Source organism: Podarcis raffonei, chromosome 16 (assembly GCF_027172205.1).
Source record: "Podarcis raffonei isolate rPodRaf1 chromosome 16, rPodRaf1.pri, whole genome shotgun sequence".
Classification (NCBI taxonomy): Eukaryota; Metazoa; Chordata; class Lepidosauria; order Squamata; family Lacertidae; genus Podarcis; species Podarcis raffonei.
This window is the reverse complement of record NC_070617.1, coordinates 41645785-41664074: the sequence shown is the minus strand read 5'-3', so window position 1 is coordinate 41664074 and position 18290 is coordinate 41645785.

Here is an 18290-nt window from a genome sequence, read left to right as displayed (position 1 = left end):
CATCTAGTTCAGCCACTTATTCTCACTGAGGCCAACCAGGTGCCCCCATCAGGGGCGTACAAGCGGGGGTGCGGGGGGTGCTGTCCGCCCCGGGTGTCATCCCTGAGGGGGTGACAAATGGCACACCGCGGGGGGCGGCACTTGCCATGGGGCCTGGCCTGCAGTGCTTCCGAGCCATGCGTCTCTCCTGGGAGTGACGTGGTGGCTCGGGCCCTGCACTGCCAGAAACGGCAGCATGGGACTTGTGTCTGGCAGGCAGACTCCATGGGCAGCTCACCGCGGTGCCCCCCTGGGCGAATCACCCCGCCCCCGCCGCTCTGGGGGCTGGAGTAGCTAGCTACACCCCTGGCCCCCATGGGAAACCTGTATCAGGACCGGAGCATGAGAGCACTTTCCCCTCCTCCCGTGGCTTCCAGCAACTGGCTTCCAGGGCTCATCCACACTTCTGCTTGTCTCGGGTGATTTTTCCACTCCATCTGAGCTTTCTGGACATGAGTCTGGGCAGTTTCCCCCTTGCCCCAGTGGCGTAGCGTGGGGGGTGCAGGGGGGGGCCGGGCGCACCGGGCGCAACATCTGGGGGTTAGGGGGCGCAAATCCACGGGTTAGGGGGCGCAAATTACTTGCCTTGCCCCGGGTGCTGACAACCCACGCTACGCCACTGCCTTGCCCTGCTCCTTTCCCATGCAAAACATGCTCTTTAGTGCTAAATTGGAGCAAAGGCCAATCTGGAGTAAACCCAAGTTGCTCCAACTGAGGGCTGCAGAGTGCTCTCCCCCACCCGCACCCAGTGAAGTGTGGAGAAGCCCTCTGAAGCATGGCTGCCTCTGACTGTGCAGGAGTGTGATTGTGGATAAAAAACAGGCATGGCAAGGAAGGTCACATTTCCATTCCTTCCTCTGCCCATTTTGCCCGTTGCCCTGCCCACCACTGGCATATGGCCCCTGAAAGATTGTCAAGTAGGGAACGTGGCCCTCAAGATGATAAAGGTTCCCCACCTCTGACCCAGAGGCCATCTGGAAGAAGCAGTGTGTGGCTTCCCACGAGGGAACCCAGAGAGATGGGGTGGGGGTGGGGAGAGAGAGAGAGAGCTGCAACCTGCTTCCTGTCCATCACTCCCCGTCTCCTGTGGAGCTGAGACAAAGGCAGCCTCATCTGGGCCTCCTGGCACATCCTTCTAGCATCCATTTCTGTTGCAGGAGACCTCCCAACCACAGGAGGAGGAGGAACCTGATTGCCAGGCAAAACATACATATAGCCAAAGGTTTCAGCTTGAAACGGGGGTGGGAGGGGAGAAGTAGGGGGCGGTGGAGGGGCCAGCGGCTGACTGAGCCTTTTCCCAGCAGCTCAGTCAAGTGGTACTTCCTGGGCCTGGCTCAGGCGGATTCCAAAGAGCAGTTCTGCTCGGTACGAGGAGGAAATCCAGCTCTCAGGCTGAGCCGGTTTCGCCTGGTACCTGCAGTTTGGGCTCTTTGTTCCATCAGCTCGTTCCAGACAAACAGCTGGACATTTCTTGGAGATGCTCCACAATTCCACAAACAGTGTGATCCGCAGCATTTTCCTTCCTCTCCCTTTTGGATGCACTTCCCCACCCCCAAATTGTATTTCAGATGTGGCTGCCGTCAGAAATCAGGCGGAATCCATGGTGGCCTTTGGCTTTTCCTGTGAAGCAGAAACGTGCTGCTTGATGCAGATGAAGAGGGACCCTCACTGGCCTCAGCTAGAAAGGCCGCCTTGGGTAGGGCAGCAAATGCAAAATCTCCAGGCATAAGGTTTGTTGAGCCACAAATCCACAAAGAGTGACTCCTCAACATGGTATCAATTCCGCCTGTTCAGCCTGGGGTTACATTTCTGACCAACATGTTGTCTCCCCCACACCCCACCTGCAAAAAAAAAAAAAAAAGTTCCTTGCCACGATAGTTCATAAGTTGTTGAGAATTTCCCATCTTAGGTCTCTGCCCCTCCTCATAGAATAACAGTTTCTGAAGTTCTCTAAAAAAAACACAAAAAAACCCCAGCCAGTTCCCAGGCGATCTGCAAAGTGGGGTCTCTGGATCCACAAACTTGAGACATCACCCATCCCTACCCCAGAGTGGGTACGAAACGGACTTCAGAGGGGGAAAGGACCTCCCACACCTCAAGGGATCATGAACGGGAATAAATTTCACAAACACACAGAGTCCTGATTGCAAGCGTCTGCCTTGGAGCAAAAAGAGGCTCCTTCGCATCAATGGAGGGAGCCTTACATCCTGGTGTAGTCACCACCCCTTGTTTTTAAATACCTTTGGAGATACTGTTTTAGCAGGGGCGGGGGAGCCAGGCCTGGGGGCAGTCCCAAGAAGGCCCTTCTTCTTCTCCTCCTCCTCCTCCTCCTCACTAGGCCACCCAGTCTGGGAAGAGGGCTTCTTTCCTTCCTCTCCTATTTCAGTTGAAACATCAGCTTTCCAAACTCTGATTGTAACCCACTGGCTGCAGGGCAGAGTGATGACGTCCACTCCTGCTAGGAAGCCATGGAGCTGAGGGGCTTTAGCTGTGGGCTTCTGGGTCATCAGCACACCCAGCCTTCATGCCATCCAGGCAGAAGGACACTCACCTAAAGGAGCTTCTCCACAAGAGCCCCAGCTCCCCCTTGGCAAGGCCCCTTCCCTCTGCAAGACACTTTGAAATACTCTCAAGACAGAAGCCATGGGGTGGGGTGGGGGTTGCTGAAGCTTTTGCCACAGGCCCTGGACCTCTAATTTTCTAATTTTCCTTTGCTTTTAGGGTGGCTGAGCAATCTGGAGAACTGGTGGGATGGATCCAGGCAGCCACCATGCCAATTTCCCAGAGGCACTAATGCAAGTACCTTGGCATATGCAGATTCATATGCCACCAGGAGTCCTGGCAGTGCCCAGTGGCAAGGTTTCCACTCCTCTTTCAGTCTGAAACCCCACTCTGAGTCTTTTTGAGGGGGCAGGGGAGGGGAGGGCTACAGTATAATTTGTTCTCTGTCTTTCCACAAAATTTTAAGGCGACTCTTGGAATTGAGGGAAATAATTAAATCTTGTAATAGCTAATAAACAATCAGAAAAACAATGACACCAGACAAAAGCCCTAAAGCAGAGGCAACAGTGCAAGGCTGTGACCATTAAATTCTTAAAGTTTACATAGCTCTGCAAAGACCTTGCTTGCCCAGACATTGCCCCATCTTCCATGCCCCGCCCCTAATTGGGTGCAACCTTTTTTTCAGCTGAGGGTGCTAACTGAGTGACTCCAGCTTAACTCAGAGGTTCCCCCCCACAAGTGGAAGTTGCAAAAATGTGCCCCTGAAGGGAGCCCCCCTCCCTTTTTCCTTGGCTAATTCTCCTGCCCTTCATCTTTGTACCAGGTCTCCTGGTGCGGATAGAAATCTCTCTATATATCCATATATTTATTTACTGACAACCTTCTCCAGCTGATCTTGTTCTCCTTTGAAGGAAGGCATTTCCCCTCACTGTCTGAAAGGAGAGCCAAAAAACAAACAAGCACACAGGAGAGGTGGCCTGAGGGGAGAGGGGCATTTCCCAGAGGGGAAAATGAGGCAACAAGGATGTCTGTGGCGCACCATGCGTTCTTAGCTGTGTTGGCCAACACAGGGGCTGTTCTGAAATACAATGCACAGGGTTTGTTGCCTTCTGCCCACCTCTTACACTACTGCACCCCCCTACTTTGCCTACATGTACCACATCACACTCTCTGTGTACCCCACCTTTGACAACAGTCACATTTGCGCTGAGAGAGAAGGGTGTTCTTAGTTTTAAATTACTTAATTCAGGCAAGAATTGTGTTGACTCATATGCAGTGTGGGCTGTGGAACAATAAAGGCCCCTCCCTTTCCACTTAAAGAGCAGTATTTTGAGCTCTTGGCATTTTCCAGGGATATTTGCGATGCATCTTTGCATACACTCTCAGATGGGATGAGCTGCAGAGCTGAGAATAGTTCCAGGTTGTGTTTCTGTAGGTTGTAAGCCTAGTTGTGGGGCAGGACTGCATCAGGTCTACACAGAGCCCAGCCCAGCAGCCTCTTGCTCTAAGAACAGGAAGAGGAGATGGTGCGCCTGGGACATCCTTCCTCTTCCTCTTCGTCTTGTGCTGCAAAACTGAACCTTCCATTTCTACCCCACCCAATATTCTTTAATTGTTCCTTTAAAAAAAACACAACAAATTATCAGCTTGTTAAAGGAGATGAGTTACCATTTTGCACAAATGTTTGGTTGTCAAAACCTCCAGATTTCTGCTTTCCCAGGACACTTTCCGTTGCCAAAAGCGATCAAAGGAGAGAAAGTGAATTCCTGCCGAGCAAGCAACAAGGACGGCTGTTTACCTGTCATGGTTTCATTGGTTACTGCTCCTCAACTGCATGCAAATGGCAGGACACCCTCTCTCTTTCTTTCTTTCTTTCTTTCTTTCTTTCTTTCTTTCTTTCTTTCTTTCTTTCTTTCTTTCTTTCTCCCCTTCCTTTGCTGCATACCTAAAGCCTCCCTGCGTCTCCCTGCTTTCTCTGAGTTATTAGCTTTACTTTTTATTGGGTCTGCCTTGTCAGATGTCGAAGTATTTCATCCATCAAGTCAGACTCTTTTTAACACTAATACTGAATTTATAGAAGTGGTTAAATGAAGTGTTGACAATATGGACCACGTGTTTCTGATTAGCACTGCAATTTAAAGAGAGAGGCAGCCAACTCCTTTGAGCCACTGAAATAGGGCCTGGTGAGTGAGAGAGCTTCCCTTTTCCCTTTCAGAGCTGATGGGGGCAAGGCGGAAGACAGGCTCCCCCCAGAGCGCTAACAGATGCTGGTCCTGGAACTTGCCATGGATTCAGGGCTGGCCTGCTTAGAGGCAAGGAGGGCTCTCCTCCCAATGCTTTGTGGTGCCTCTGTGGCCACTAAGCCCCATGCTGTGGTCGGAGTTCTCTCCTTTCTGTTGTCTGGATTGGGCCTAGTTGCCAATTTGTTTTCTTTTTTTGCTAGCAGCCAAGGCATCTTTCAAACCCTTTAAAAAGATCCCCGCCCCACCACCTGCCACCACTGACAGTGCCAGATTTAGGGTGGTGCGGGCGGTTCCCTCGAACAGGGTGCTGAGCTGAAGAGGCACAAAACTGAGAAGTTCCATAACTGAGAAGATCCATTTTGGGGCGCTACCGTATTTTTCGCTCTATAACACGCACCCGACCATAACACGCACGTAGTTTTTAGAGGAGGAAAATCCGTAGGCATGCCACCCGTAGGCATTGCCTCCATAACACGCACAGACATTTCCCCTTACTTTCTAGGAGGAAAAAAGTGAGTGTTATGGTGCAAAAAATACGGTAAATTTTGGCCTTGCACAGGGTGCCATATTATGAAAGATTACCAAAGTCCACCTCTGTCACCTCTGCACCTCTGTCAGCAAGAACCTTGCTAACCCCAAAGAGCCTTTTGGAACCCTGAATGGAGTCCTTGCCGTGGCACAACAAGCATCTCAAACATAGTCCCCAAGAAATGCTCCGTTCTTTTGTCCTCCTCTCTAGCAGTTCTCTGCAGTATAGAGTGTGGATACATTTTATTTTTAACAACATATTTGGATTCCGCCCAACTGGATACCAGCCCAGTGGTGGTGTAACCAGAGCTTAGTGGAATGCCTACGCCGCAAGGTCCTTTCAGTGGCTTCAGAGAGGAAGCCCCAGGAAAGGAGGCAGAGGGCGGGGACCACTTCAGCACTGACCAAGAGGTGAAAGGGTTAATTGCACCCTAACCTTTCTGACAAGCTTGTGGTGGCCATGTGGTTAGACCGCTTAACTATGTGCTCAGTGCTGCTGCAGTAACAAATGATGTTGACAAATTGGAAAGAGCTCTGAGGAGGAGAGCAGCAGCAACATGCTGGAAGCCAAGCCTGAGAGCACAGCCTGGAGGAGCAACCAGGGAAGTTTATCCTGGGGGGCAACATTAAGCCATGGAGGAGATATGTTGGATGTGACCAAATATTTTAAAAAGGCCAGATAGAGGACAGCCACAGTTGCCTGCCCGTCTTTCAAGGACAGCACAAGATGCAATGCTTTTTGGAGGTAGAGTTGGGTGGAGTCACACAGAATTTTCTGCAGAGAACTGAAGAGAACAGGGCCACTTCCAGGTCATCAAAAAGTGGACATAAAATTTGCACATGCTAATTTATCTGTGGGACGCGGGTGGCACTGTGGGTTAAACCATAGAGCCTAGGACTTGCCAATCAGAATGTCGGTGGTTCGAATCCCCTTGACAGGGTGAGCTCCTGTTGCTCGATCCCTGCTCCTGCCAACCTAGCAGTTCGAAAGCACGCAGTGCAAGTAGATAAATAGGTACCGCTCCGGCGGGAAGGTAAACGGTGTTTCCCGTGCACTGCTCTGGTTCGCCAGAAGCGGCTTAGTCATGCTGGCCACATGACTCAGAAGCTGTACGCCGGCTCCCTCGGCTAGTAAAGCGAGATGAGCGCCGTAACCCCAGAGTCGGTCACGACTGGACCTAATGGTCAGGGGTCCCTTTACCTTTACCTTTAATTTATCTGAATCAATGTGCATTTAGAAATAATTGCAGTGATTTGTGGAGCAATACAATGCATCTCAACTCAGCACAGAAGCTTGTAACCAGGTGAGCTGGGTGCCCTCGCAGCTCAGCCTATTGTCCAGATGATGCTAACTGTGGATGGGCTACAAACGCATACATACAAACACGCACACAAACACACGCACACACACACACACACACACACACACACACACACACACCCCTTCCTTCTTAGGGTGCTTTACCTTTATTTGGATCTGGACCAGACAGCCCTTCAAACAAAGGACTCTCTTCCACAATGCAGGACACATGGCCACCCTGGAACTCAGAAGCCTTGCAGAGAGAGTTGCTGCTGATTCCCAGAGAGCCTGTGTGGGTCTGGCTAGGAAAAGGCAGTCTTCAGAGTGAAAACTTGGACAGGGTGCAAGAAAGCACAACAATGCCTTGGCATCTCCAAGAGTTCTCTCAACTAGCTTGCAATCTTGGGTCTTTTCCCTGTAACTCTAAACCTTAGCTGTGTTTAATTCCCGCCGCCCCCCTCCCATCTTTCCCAAGGAGTGAATCACTTCTTGAAAAACAACCCAACTCCTTCCTGATGGACTATGCTGTGTGCACGTCAAGAAGGAAAAGCACCCCAGAGTTTGAGCTGGTGGGGCCTGGGCTTGGGAAGCTGACAAAGAGACCTGCCAGCTCTGCTCTCTGCCTTTGCTGGCTGAGTGAGGGGGATGCTGGACTCAAGAGAGCACATGGCTGCCTATAATTAAAGTGGTACATGGTTGCATTAGAGAAGGGGTTCCCCAACCTTTTCCACTCCCCACCCCAGTTCCATAAACACATAAAGCCAGTGCCCCCTAACCTACCCTTTAAAAAATATCATTTAGAATAGTGGTTTGCACAACCCACTGAGGAATAAAATAACTTGATATAATTCAAAACACTAACCATTAATTGCACATTTATTCAAAATCCAGTTAAAACTATCCCCCCCGACTATTCCAACTGAGCTATTTCGTTTAGTTAATTCAACAAAACTGGGGAACTTGATCCAGTGATGCCAGCTTTTTGAAGTCTGATAGTTATTTACACTTCCTGTACCCCCTGCCCTGCCCCCCGGCCTCTCTCCACCCCCCCAGGTAATCCCACTTCTCCCCAGGTGCCTCTGGCCACCTCTGATCAGGCCACGTCCAGGAGTTGACATCTATTCAGTTCTGCTTTGGCTGAAATGGACCACAAGTCCATCTGCTCAAATTGGTTGCCATTATTGGAGATCAAGGAGGCTCTAGATTCCCAAAAACAAGAGAAAAGGGGGTTAAGAGAAAAGGTTTGTTTGTTTTCAAGGGAAAGGTGTTTTAATCTAGGCTCCTCTTACTTTGTGGCCTCAGATGTTTTGAACCAGCACAGCCTCCATCTGCTGCAGCCAGTGCAGCCCAAGACAGGGGCATGATGGCCAGCCCCTATGAAAGGAAGAAGCCTCGGTCAAAGAAGATGAAGAAGACAAAGAAGATGGGCCAAACAAAATATTGACCTATGCAGGACAAATTAGTACAAAAAAGGGTAACTGTGTAATACATATTTTCTAAGCCTTGTGTACAGATCATCACATTAGCATAACTTCTAAAAGTCACTTGTAATAAAATGAAGAAGTTTTTTAAATTGGATTGTTAAGTATATAAGGTTTAATGGACATGCTGAACAATCATATTGTAATGGAATCAGGAGGGGGAGTGGAGGGAAGTTGACCAAAAAGTAATGGTTTACAAATTTGGTTATGATTATTATTTTTCTTTCTTTTTCTTTTTTTGCTTTGTTATTATTGGAAAATTAATATTAAATTTTTTTTAAAAAAGATCAGGGGGATGTCAGGGGTTGTGGTCCTGGAGAGCAGTAGGTGAGGAAAGACTGGGGCCAAGCTAGGTGAGGAAAGCTGGCTTGGCCCAAGAGTCTCTCCTGCTTGTGCATTTGTGTCCAGAGGTGGCTTGGGGCTGTGCCTTTGGTTGCTCCTTCTGTCTGTGGCACCTGACGTCCACCCCCCCCAGCAAACCAGGTGGCTGGTGGGGTTCTTGAGAGCATTACTCCTCCTTGCACCAGGAGATGCAAGGGGGAGGGGCACCCTGGTGTCACTGGTGATGGATGCGCATGCCGTGCGCCCAGGCAGGAGAGGCAGAGAGGAGCTGGCGCACCATCTTGTTTTCCAAACATGCTGCTGTTCTCAGAGCATGTTGACGGGGCCGTTGCCATGGCAAATAATGCAGCCCAGGCTGGGAAGCCTCTCTTGTTCGGGGCTGTCAAGCAGGCCTCTTTTCCATCCCGTCTCCTCTGACGGAAACAACCGGAGCCCTTCCCCAGAAATGGCATTTCTTTTGCAAAAGTGCTCTCTCTCTCTCTCTCTCTCTCTCTCTCTCTCTCTCTCTCTCTCTCTGTGTGTGTGTGTGTGTGTGTGTGCATGTACTGGCCTCATCAGGAAGCTCCCAGGAAATGCTCCTCTGGAGGAGGGCTGGATGGAGCTGGGAAGGTCAAGGGGCACAGGGCGTTGAGCCATGCCAAAGCCCCTCTCCACAGAGAACACAGTCTTCTCCACAAACAAGACAGGGGTTTGATGGGCCGGGCTTCTGTTATTGCCCCCAATTTTAACATGGAACATCTTCTTTCCTCCTTTTGGCTACAGTTTGCTTCTCACTCTTCCCCCCACCCCTTGCATTTCTTTTGTTCTTTTGTTTTGCTTTTAACCATTTGTTGCGTTTGTATTTTTAATGGATCGTATTCTACATTTTTATGCCTTCCCAGGTACCTAGAAGCACAGGAAATGGTTTATCATTATATTGTTCTTGCTGGTTTTTTTAATGGTGGCCTTTAAGGCAAGCAGTTTGCACAATGGAGGGCCCTGCTTGGTGTGTGGCCACGGACAGCTTTGCAGATGCGTGGCATGCTTTCAGCTTTTGTTCTGAGAGAGATGGCCAGGAAAGCCCTCAGATTAGAAATACAGGGAATGCCGAACCTGCATGGAGAATGGCATGGAGCAGGCAAGGGGGAGGCAGAATGGCAGCAGGGCACACCTTGAGTGATGTGATGGGCACTACCCAATTAGGTACCAGTGCCAGTCATGTGATGACAGTCCATTTGACAGCAGCAACACACTCCCAGTCCCCCATGGAGGCCCCAGCAGTGTGTGTGTGTGTGTTTGTGTGCTGGACCTCAAAGAAAGCCATTCTGAACTCCCGAAATGGCGTAGCAATGTCTGTGTAGTTTTGCAACAAATGGAACCATCTCAAAACCTCCAAAGAACCAAGAGATTCCCCTCCCCACATCTTTCTACAATGGCGAAAACTGAAAAACTTAATTCTCCATGGCCACGATTCACCTTACTTAGCCACCAAAAGCCTCCATTGTGCCTTTCTGTTTTTCTTTCTAAGTTGTGGGGCAGTCACTCAGGCTGGCCCCTCTCTCTATGTCCACAGCCTTTCCATAAGTGTTCATTCCTCTGTTCCATCCTATTTCTGCATTAATTTGAGATTGGTTGTTTTGTTTTTTGCTTTTAAAAAGACTGCATGAAAAGTCACGTTGAAATGTGTATTTTTAAATGAACTTTCTATCAAAACAGACATTTCTAAACACATTTTCTCTTGAAATACACTTTGTAAATGCCCTTCCCCTCAAAATAAGTGTTGTAACAAGTATCTTAGCATGTTTGGGGGGTTGTGTTGGAACACTGGGGGTGTGTGAAAGCCAATGGGCAACTTAAGGTCCAATCTGCACATTAGTTTGGGAAGTGTGGATAAGGTCAGCCCATATCAGAAGGAGCAAAGAAAGAATTTCCAAGCAATTCTCTAACACCCCCTGAAGGCAGGACAGAAGTTTGCTTTCCCTGTGGTCATGGGAACTGGACCTGGTGCAAGCTGCAATGCAAGAGTAGGACTACCAGGTTTAATCCCCTTTGTGACAGAGGTATTTAGACCAGAAGGAGCCGTGGCTCCTTTTGCCACAACTAGGGCACACATCTCGATGAAGCCGCTAGGTGCTGCCATCAGGGGGTTTGGGGCTCAGTGTTATCATCAGCAGAACAGCTGGTGATGTGCAGCTCTTCCTCTCTCCCTTCTGTGTAGCTGTGTCTATGCTGAACCAGTGCATGGGCTGGACGAGGGCCCAGGAAACGGAAGTTGAATCCTGATAAAATGGTGCTTCTGCTGGCAGGCGGTTCTTCTGTCTGGGAACTGGGTGTCTGGCCTGTTCTAGATATTTGCCCCACACCCAATGAAGAAGCAAGCATGCAGTCTGGCGGTCCTTCTCCTGGATCCACCATTGTCACAGGAAGCCCAGGTGGCCACTTGCAGCTATGGCTGGTTTGCCAGCTATGGCTGTTCCTGGATCAAGATCACTTGGCCAGAGTTTTGCATGCTCCAGGAACATCCTGCTTTTCGTATTGTAATGTGCTCTATGTGAAGACAGCCCAGAAACAGTGGCTAGTACAGCCGGCCTCCAATGCCTTTCTGCATTATGGGTCCAATTCAAGGTGCTGATGCTCACTTATAAAGGCCTCCAGGCAGTCAGCTGGGGCTCTCACATCAGCTGATAGGGCCCTTGCTGCTGTGCCACAACTGTGGAACTCCCTGTCCTCGGGGTCCAGATAAACAGCCACATCACTTAGGGGCTTCCACTGCCTTGTCATAACACACGTGGGGGAGGGTCATTTAAATCAGCCCTGGAGTCTAGGGTTGCCTGGGGGGCCCTTCCTGTGGACCCTCTTTAGCCACCACATATCTTGTCAGGGGAGTGGTTTATTTTTGTGTGCTGGAAACTGCTTTGGGACCATGTTGTATAAAAATGCATGTTATAAAATAAAACGAACTTCTGGAGTCCAACTGAGGCAAAGTCTGGACAAACTAGCCTGGTCTGCAGGGCCTCCTGAGTGAAAAGGAAGTAGGGCGGGGCACACTTTCCAAACGTCCCAAGGCAGTGCTAAGACAACGGATCCAAAGCACATTCGCAACTGCACATAGGGAGAGAAAAATGCATTTTAAAACACGCACGTCCAAGTGCGTATTTACATGTCCGGGGGGGGGGGGGGCTGCAAATGGATGTAGAAATAGGATGAGCTTGGTTGGGTGGGGTGAGCAGCACATCTGGATGTGGCCCAGATGCGCTTTGGGGCTGCCACCAGCCAAGTCGTTCGATGCTGCCCGCGCCCGGCGCCGGCGCGCCTCCCGCTCAGACCCGCAGGCCTGGGGGGTCGGAGGCGAGCGGGGTCCTGGCGCTCCCCCCTCCGCTCCCCAAGTGCCTCCAGCCAAGCCCGTTGGCACCCCGCAGCCGCCAGAGGCGCTTCCTAGCCGCCGCCCCCCAGCCCTCGCCCGGCTTTCATTCTTTGGCTGGAGGTTCAGGGTCACCCGCGTCGCTTCCCCGCGTGGCGGAGACCCTGGAACATCTCCTGCGCACCTGCCCGGACCGGAGTGGCAGCAGCGGGCGGAGGAGGAGCCGGGCGGCCGGCCGGGGCCCTGTCCCCTCCCCGCGACGGGATTAAAGGGCTTTTGCAACCAAGTAATGCGAGAAGGATTCCCGCATTCCTCGCCGGTGACTCACGGGAGGCCTCGCTCGGGAGGACGGAGGAGGGGAAGGAAGAGAGGGAGCGCGCCAGGCAGGAGGAAGATGCTGCTGGCCCGGGAGGGGGGGACCCGGAGGGCGGGATTGCAACGGGGGGCAGGATGGGGAGGACGCATCCTGCAGCAGACCTCTGGGCAGGCAGGCGTGCTCCAGGAAAGGCCAGCCCCATCTTGGCCCCAGCTTTTCTACAAAGAACTCTCCCCCATTTTATCCCACCCCACATTTGGCGGCGGGGGGGGGGGGGACAGGACAGACCGGCCTTGTTCAAGACTAGACTTCTGACATGGGAGATGCTTAAAGGTAAAGGGACCCCTGACCATTAGGTCCAGTTGTGACCGACTCTGGGGTTGCGGCGCTCATCTCGCTTTATTGGCTGAGGGAGCCGGTGTACAGCTTCCGGGTCATGTGGCTAGCATGACTAAGCCGCTTCTGGCGAACCAGAGCAGCGCACGGAAACACCGTTTACCTTCCCGCCGGAGCGGTACCTATTTATCTACTTGCACTTTGACGTGCTTTCAAACTGCTAGGTTGGCAGGAGCAGGGACCGAGCAACGGGAGCTCACCCCGTGGTGGGGATTCGAACCGCGACCTTCTGATCGGCAAGCCCTAGGCTCTGTGGTTTAACCCACAGCGCCACCTGCATCCCTCAGGAGATGCTTAAAGGTAAAGGTACCCCTGCCCGTACGGGCCAGTCGTGTCTGACTCTAGGGTTGTGCGCTCATCTCACTTAAGAGGCCGGGGGCCAGCGCTGTCCGGAGACACTTCCGGGTCACGTGGCCAGCGTGACGAAGCTGCTCTGTTGATCCAGCACCAGCGCAGCACACGGAAACGCCGTTTACCTTCCTGCTATAAAGCAGTACCTATTTATCTACTTGCACTTAGGGGTGCTTTCGAACTGCTAGGTGGGCAGGAGCTGGGACCGAAAGACGGGAGCTCACCCCGCCACGGGGATTCGAACCGCCGACCATGCGATCGGCAAGCCCTAGGCACTGAGGTTTTACCCACAGCGCCACCCGCGTCCCTCAGGAGATGCTTACCCGTGGGCAAATAGTGCAAGAGGGTGCTCACCACGGTGCAGGGGGGAGACACTTCCACCCTGCCGCCCTTGGTCTTGTTTTACTCCAGGAAGATCCTGCTGCAGTGTGGCATAATGGTTAGAGTGCTGGACTTGGACCTGGGAGATCAGGGTTCAAATTCCCACTCAGCCATGAAGCTCACTGGGTGCCCTTGCACTCACTCCTCAGTTGTGCGGAGGAAATAGGGAAGGAGAGGAACCATATAGACCACCTTGAGAACCTTGGAAGATAAAGGTGGTATATAAATGTAATAAATACAAATAAAATAAAATAAAGGCTAGACATACTTGCTCTTGAGTTTTGTCCAGAAGGTTGCATATCTGGGTGGACAAAGTGGCTCTCATCACAAAATCGGGACTGGTTCCTGTGGACCAATCTGACTCTGACTGGCAGTGGCTCTCGGGGCCAGGGTCTCCGACGGAGAAAGTGTGGGATGTAAACACAGGAGCAGTCAATGACAACATTCCTAGAGTGTACATGTTAGAACATGGGGAGGGATGTCTGTCTAGCAAGCAGGTAAACTTCCTGGGGACAGACTTCCTCCGCATGTGACCAGAGGTGGGTGTGGCCTCACCTGTGCAGGTAAATGACAAAAGCACAGGGCAGGCAGCCATCTCTCTCTCTCTCTGCCATCTCTCTCTGCCATCTTCCTTCCATGAGGAAACATCTAAGGATGCTCTCTTGGCTCTTAGCCAAGAGAGGAGGAAAGGACTATCTTGCTATAAGATAGATTCCGAATGCATGTAACCTTTTTAAGCCTGTCTGCCTTCTGGGATCATATTGTGAACAGAACGTGAGTAAACTCTTTTATACTTTTATAAAGACTGTGTTGTGTCTTGTATTTTAAGAGGGAACAAAAGAGGAAATTACCAGAGTAATTATTATAGAGGTTCTAGCGAACCTGTGCAAGCGTTACCGTTGCGAACTTAAAGGGGAATGTCTATAAACTCTGCTGATATTTTGGGAACTTGTTAGCACAAGTTGGATAAGGATATAATTAGTCAATATATCCTCTCCTGCGCCCCAGAACATTCCCACAGAAAGCGTCCATTTCTATCTTTGCACCAGCTTCCAGATCCTCCCAGCCAGAAACACCTGCTGACCCCACCATCTCTGCACCCAAAGGACTTGAGCTACCACTCCCTGTGGCTGAGCCCCTTAAAACAGAAAGCTTCCAGGATGCCTGACACCACCAGTGAGCAACTCACGGCCCCCAGCACCTTTTATGTGGCCCCTCTACTCCTCCTGAAGCTGTTCCACTCTTGCCCAAGATATTTCCTTCCTGTTTGTTGCCTTTTCCTTGTTTCCTGACTTTCTAAAGTCGCTCTCCCCTCATATTTCTTTGTAGTTTTAGATTTAGAACAATTGGAAGAGGCAGCATATTATTTGATAAAAGTAAATGGCTGCTTTGCTTTTGTTTTGTCTCTCTGCTTTCCCTCGGTGGTATTTCTTCATCCAGAACATTTGTGCTTGTGGCTCACCTGTCATGGGCTCGGCCTCCAGCCACTGCCAGCTTGCAGGGGACCCCCATGAGCCACCCTCATGGGAATGTGGCCCTCAAGAAAAAAAAGCCTGCCCGGGGATGAGGAAGCTTTGGCCCTCAAAATATTGCTGAATTACCGTATAACTCCTGTCATCCCTGGTTTGCTGAGGCTGATGGGAGTTGTAGTTCAGCAACATCTGAAGGACCAAACTTCCCAACCCTTCCCACTGCTCCACCCAGCCAGTATCCTCTACTCCTGCCTCCTGCAATCTGGTGATAGCCAGATCCATCAGTCCCTGTCAGCACTAGAAGAGAAGATGAAGAGTTTGGATTTGATACCCCCTTCATCACTACCCGAAGGAGTCTCAAAGCGGCTGACATTCTCCTGTGTGAGTGCCTGAGGGCCCTGCTCTTGCCACTTACCATCTGGCCTGGGGTGGGGCCTGAAGCCTCACAAGGACTCCTCTGCTGCCCAGGAGGACTCCCCTGTGTGAGTGTCTGAGGGCCCTGCTCCTTCCTGCCACTTACCATCTGGCCTGGGGTGGGCCTGAAGCCTCACAAGGACTCCTCTGCTGCCCAGGAGGACTCCCCTGTGTGAGTGCCTGAGGGCCCTGCTCCTTCCTGCCACTTACCATCTGGCCCGGGGCGGGGCCTGAAGCCTCACAAGGACTCCTCTGCTGCCCAGGAGGACTCCCCTGTGTGAGTGTCTGAGGGCCCTGCTCCTTCCTGCCACTTACCATCTGGCCTGGGGTGGGGCCTGAAGCCTCACAAGGACTCCTCTGCTGCCCAGGAGGACTCCCCTGTGTGAGTGTCTGAGGGCCCTGCTCCTTCCTGCCACTTACCATCTGGCCTGGGGTGGGGCCTGAAGCCTCACAAGGACGCCTCTGCTGCCCAGGAGGACTCCCCTGTGTGAGTGTCTGAGGGCCCTGCTCCTTCCTGCCACTTACCATCTGGCCCGGGGCGGGGCCTGAAGCCTCACAAGGACTCCTCTGCTGCCCAGGAGGACTCCCCTGTGTGAGTGCCTGAGGGCCCTGCTCCTTCCTGCCACTTACTATCTGGCCCAGGGTGGGGCCTCACAAAGACGGTTGTTGCCACTGATGCTGCTACTGCCCAGAAGGACCCGGAGGGGTGCAGAGTTCTTTTTAACATGTTTTAAAATTTTCCTTTCCCTTTAGGTTTTCTATATATGGGGGTGGGATGGATGTTTGGGTGGGCTTGGGAATTTGTTGGATTTTGATGAATTTGTAATTTTTGCAGTTTTTATTTGTATTGTTTTATTGTTTTCTGGGTTGTTTTTGTTTTTGTTTTTTTTGTTTTAAGTTTTTATTGTTTTAGGCTGCGAAAGAATAACATTAATTGCCATCAATGGAGGCTACTATGAGGCTTGGGATTGCTACCGTGGAGGGGCGAGGGAGGTATGGCGGTGGGGGCAGATGTTATAGGCGAAGGGGATCGAGATATGGATATGCTCGTACCCCTTCCAATCTGCGCCTCATCCCGAGGGACGAGGGTAGGGTGAGCAAGGATTACTCACCTCCGTCACTGGTGTTGTGCAATGCCAGCTCTATAGGCAACAAAACCGCCACCCTGCGAGATTTCTTTACCTCGCAGGGGGTCGACCTGGCTTGTGTGACGGAGACCTGGGTGCGCGAAGGGGCAACAGTTACCTTACGAGAGATGGCGCTCCTGGGTTTCTCTGTCCTCCACCAGTCGCGGACTGTGGGCCGGGAGGGAGGGGTGGCATTATTAATCCGTGAAGATTGTCCTTTCAGGGCTCTACCATCGCCATCAATCCCCAGCATTGAATGTGTTGGCCTAGTGTGGGGCTCTGAGGAGAGCTTGGCTGTCTGACTGGTGTACCGGCCACCTAGCGCACCAGCAGCCACCCTGTCAGGCCTATTGGAGGCGGTGGCCGGCTGGGCCTTGGAGTTCCCTAACCTATTGGTATTGGGGGACTTCAACATCCATGCTGATGCCACTCCCTCCTCACAGGCTCTGGACCTGGTGTCTTCCATGGCGACACTAGGGCTCTCCCAGTTTGTTTCGGGCCCCACACATCAAGCAGGCCACACGCTGGATTTGATCTTTGGCGTAGGTATAGATGTGATCATGTCTCCTTCGATGAAGGTGCCATGGTCTGATCACTATGCTCTGAAAGCCAGGATTGACTTTCCACCCCCACCCTGCTTAGGTGGCGAGCCGATTTGGGCTTGCCCGCAGAGGTGATGGACCCTGATAGATTCCGCCAAGCCTTGCGGGACTTTGCTCCCCCTGGCGACCCATTGACTGAGCTTGTTGAGGGCTGGAATATCCAGCTCCTGGCAGCCATCGATGAGATCGCACCTAAGCGCCCTCTGCGACCCCGCAGAAACCGGGCTCCCTGGTTTACCGAGGAGCTCCGGAAAATGAAGCGGGATCTCAGACGGCTAGAGCGAGTATGGCGGGGTGCCCGTGACAGAGCCTCAAGAACATCTTATAGTGCTTTTATGAAAACCTATGAGATGGCGGTGAAGGCTGCTAAGAAGTCTTACTTCTCGGCCTCCATTGCATCCGCTAGCTCTCGCCCGGTGCAATTATTTAGTAGAATCAGGTCTTTAACGTCCCTTGAGGGACAGCCAAATTTAAATAACAATTTGACACACAGCTGTGAGGCATTTGCGAGCTTTTTGCGGAGAAGGTCTCGTTGCTCCGCCATGACCTCCCTGCCAATTTGGATACAATAAAGGAACTGAAGGCCCCTCGACTGTCCTCGGGTCCAGTATTGGACCACTTTGACCGGCTATCCCCAGCTGATGTGGACAGACTCCTCCGAGCTGGAAAGCCCACCACCTGTCCTCTCGAACCCATGCCCGTCTTGGCTGATTAGAGCATGTCCAGACGAGGTGCAGGCCCTCCTGGGGGATATCATCAATTTGTCCCTTGGCACGGAGACATTCCCAGGGGAACTGAAGGAGGCAGTGGTGCGCCCGCTCTTAAAGAAAACATCATTAGATCCTTTAGATCTATCCAATTACCGCCCGGTTTCGAATCTTCCGTTCCTGGGTAAGGTGATTGTTGGGGATTGTAGGGAAAGACCTGCCAAGAAAGCTGAAAAACATCTTCATGTATGCAACAACGGCCACGAGAGTTCCTGGGTAAGGTGATTGAGAGAGCGGTTGCTGAGCAGCTTGTTGGGTTTCTGGATGAAACATCGGCTCTGGATCCATTCCAGTCCGGCTTCCGTGCTGGTCATGGGACCGAGACGGCTCTGGTTGCCCTAACAGATGATCTCCGCAGGCAGCTGGATCGAGGCGGGTCGGGGCTGTTGATTCTTCTAGACCTGTCAGCAGCTTTCGACATGGTTGATCACGAACTTCTGGCCATTGCCTTGCTGACGTGGGGATCCAGGGCACAGTCCTTCAATGGCTGCGCTCGTTTCTCTCTGGTCAGGGACAGAGGGTGGCGCTTGGGGGGGAATTGTCATCACGCCACTCCTTGGTGTGTGGAGTACCTCAGGGTGCGATACTCTCCCCGATGCTTTTCAACATCTTTATGCGCCCCCTCGCCCAGCTTGTCCGGAGTTTTGGGCTGGGTTGCCATCAGTATGCCGATGACACCCAACTCTATC